Source organism: Cimex lectularius, unplaced genomic scaffold (genome assembly GCF_000648675.2).
Source record: "Cimex lectularius strain Harlan isolate CLEC.00 unplaced genomic scaffold, Clec_2.1 scaffold67, whole genome shotgun sequence".
Classification (NCBI taxonomy): Eukaryota; Metazoa; Arthropoda; class Insecta; order Hemiptera; family Cimicidae; genus Cimex; species Cimex lectularius.
The window spans coordinates 677,653-681,336 of NW_019392738.1; the positions used below are offsets into that span (position 1 = coordinate 677,653).

General features: G+C 36.5%; 1 non-coding gene across 1 annotated transcript; it reads right to left on the bottom strand.

Moving 5' to 3' along the window:
- Nucleotides 1-3,395: 3,395 nt before the first annotated feature.
- Nucleotides 3,396-3,468, bottom strand: Trnad-auc. The gene has a single exon. It is a non-coding gene; the product is annotated as a tRNA-Asp (tRNA).
- Between the last annotated feature and the right edge of the window lie 216 nt (nucleotides 3,469-3,684).

Consider the following 3,684-nt stretch of genomic DNA (forward strand, 5'->3'; position numbering starts at 1 on the left):
TGCGATATTTAGAAAAAAAGCTGGCTCCCAAAAAGAAAACCTATCCAGACAAAAAAAAAAACAAACAAGATATTTCCTTTGCGACTTATTATAATATCGAATTCCCTGGGGTAGTGTAAGTGAAATCTGGAGTATAAATCTAATTTATCAGCGCGAATGAAGTGGCTTCATCCGCTTTTGTTCTGAGAATGTCGAGTACCCAGAAGCAGTGTGAGGGAAATCTGGTGTGCGGTTTTAATTTATTATCGTGAAAGGTAGGGCTTTTTTCGATCTTACCTAGAGGAATATCAACTAATAGGGCAAAATTCAGAAGGTTCAGGTTGTTTTTTATTTTTTACAAATGCCGTTCGTATCTTGTAATATTTTGTGCCATATTTGTACGAAGGTAAATTAAAAAAAAATCTTACTAATTATAATATCGAGTTTCCTAGGGTAGTGTGAATGAAATCTGGTGTATAAATGTAATTTATTACAGAAAATGGAGTGGCTTTTTCCACATTTATTCTGTGAATGTCGAGTGCCGTGAGGTAGTGTGAGGAAAATCTGGTGTAAGGTTACAATTTATTAGCGTGAATGGTAGGGCTTCTTCCCCTATACCTGGAGGAAATCAAATAATAGGGAAAAATTCAGAAGGTTCAGATTGTTATTACAAATGGACAAATTAATACAAAAAAAAGCAAAAACCACCAAATATAAACTTCTAGAAGGTTGAGTTATGTTCTGCGAAGGCTTCTTGTAAGGATTTAAAAAAAAAGTTGGATCCCAAAAAGAAAACCTATCCAGCAGAGTAGAAGAAGGGGTGGAGACACAAACAGGTGTATAAATGTAATTTATTAGCGAGAATGGCAGGCTTCTTCCCCTATTACCTAGAGGAATATCAAGTTTTTGGGCAAAATTCAGAAGGTTCAGGTTGTTTTTTTCTTTTTTACCAATGCCGTTAGTATTTTTGTACATCTTGTAATATTTTGTGCCATATTTGTAAAGAGGCAAATGAAAAAAAAAAGAAAAACTCTTAAAGCTGTGAAACTTCCGACACACCAAATATAAAACTTTTAGAAGGGTTGAGATGTATTTTGCATGGGGTTTTAGTAAAAATGGCTTCCAAAACGAAAACATATCGAGCAGAAGAGCAGTAGGGGTGGAGAAAAAAAACGAATTATTTACTTTGTGACTAATGATAATATCGAGTTTCCTGGGGTAGTTTGAATGAAATCTGGTATATAAATATAATTTATTACAGAAAATGGGGCGGCTTTTTCCACATTTATTCTGAGAATGTCGAGTGCTGTGAGGTAGTGTGAGGGAAATCTGGTGTGCATTTATGATTTATTAGCGTGAATGGCAGGCTTCTTCCCCTATTACCTAGAGGAATATCAAGTATTTGGGCAAAATTCAGAAGGTTCAGGTTGTTTTTTTACAAATGCCATTATATTTTGGTACATCTTGTAATATTTTGTGACATATTTGTAAAGAGGCAAATTAAACAAAAAGTAAAACTGTCAAAGCTGTAAAACTTCCGATACACCAAATATAAAACTTTCAGAATGGTTGAGATGTCTTTTGCGTGGGGTGCTTACAAGGGTTTTTAATAAAAGTGGCTCCGAAAAAGAAAACATATTCAGCGGAGGAGCAGTAGGGGTGGAGACAAAAAAATAGCGAGTTATTTGCTTTGAGTCTAATTATAATATCGAGTTCCCTGGGGTAGTGTGAATGTAATCTGGTGTATAAATGTAATTTATTACGGAAAATCGGGTGGCTTTTTCCGCATTTATTCTGAGAATATCGAGTGCTGTGAGGTAGTGTGGGGAATTTTGGCGTGCGGTTATAATTTATTAGCGTGAATGGCCTCTTCCCCTATTACCTAGATAATATACATTAAACCCAATCAAGTAATTGGATAAAATTCGGAAGGTTCAGGTTGTATTTTGTTTTTTACAAATGCCATCCGTATTTTTATAGATCATGTAATGTTTTGAGCCATATTTGTACGGAGGCAAATTAAAAAAAAACCCTTAAAACTGTATGACTTCCTACGCACCAAATATAAAACTTTTAGAAGGGTTGAAATATTTTTTGCGTGGAGTTCTTGCAAGTGTTTTAAATAAAAATGGCTCCTAAAAAGAAAACATATCCAGCAGAATGGAAGTAGGGGTGGAGACAAAAAAATTGCGAGTTATTTGCTTTTGCGCAGGGTGTCCAACGGTCAAGACTCCATAACTCATTCCATATTGAATAATTCAAGGGCCATTTCGAAAAAGGGCCGGAGCGAGTTGATTTGTGGCCAGTCGACAATTGTCTTTGACGTGCGCTATGGATCAAAGTACCGGCCAATACGTCGGACCTCATTCCAGGCACGTAGACTCCTTTTCTTTACACGCTTCTCCGAGGCACTCTTTCCCACTCAAACCACGACTCCAATACTTGCCACTTCACGGGCAAACATATCCTACTACTTGTTTACACAGTTATTCACAGACGCCACTCTCCCTGGGCCCTCTTTTTTGCCGTTGCCCTTTTCACATTTATTTTATTTTCGATATTTGCACGGCCACACCCTTTCCGGCTTTGAAAAGAAAACGAAAAGAGAACGACGTATCTGAATGTGTCTTTTCTCGCATAAGCCCACTTTGCTTGTTCAACCCGGCTTCACCAGTTTTATATCGAAAAAACGGGAAATTACTTCAGAAGTGTTTTTTCCATTCCCTTTCCAGCACACAAACACACTCAAAAGCACAAAAGTCTATATTTAAATAAATATACCTTTTAAATACTAACCTCACTCATTTCACGCATATATTAACAAATATTACACTTAGAAGAAATATGTACGGACGTGGAGCTAATTTTATGAGACTTTTGCAGGGGTTACTAAGTCGAAAGACAATTGTACTTTTCTGTAGCCAACCACCAGTTAAAAAGTGTTTTTTCCACAACTTTCGTGTGTATTTGAAGGTTAACTAAATCAATGTTGGATAAATAAAATAATACCCACGATTGGGGGCGTCGGTGGCCGCAACGGTTTATGGGTTGACAAGGCGCTCATCACTATAAGGTAAAGGTCCCGGGTTCAAATCCAGAGGCCCTGCATGCGAACCCGACATACTTACAAATGGGCTTTTTTTTTAAAAAACGAAAAACACCGGCACCCTGATTATTGATATGTCTCTACTGTTGCGAACCCTCGTAAAAATAACATAATTATATTAATTCGGTATATAAGAATTCTTTTTTTAAAGCCAGTACATACAAATTTTTATAGAAATAAAAACAAACATTTTTGTGCTCTGGGGTTTTATCAATATTTATTTTCATTAAATTCACTTTTTTTCGTGTTCCGCTTGACCAATTGATAACATTCATTTAATTAAGGTTTTAAGTTGAGATAAAAAAGTCAGTGTCACGAGTGGGATTCGAACCCACGACCTTCGGCTTGATACGCCGCTACTCTACCACTTGAGCTATCGTGACTTCGATCCCCCCGGGCACCAACTTCCCATCTCAACCCCCACCTTTTAAATGTTCCCTCCTTTTTAATTCATTAAATTCACTATTTTTCGTGGTCCGCTTGACCAATAATTAACATTCAATTAATTAAGGTTTTAAGTTGAGATAAAAAAGTTGTTGAAATGTAAAAAAGTTTGAAAAATGGTAAATTGGAGGGAACATTCAAAAGGTGGGGTTGAG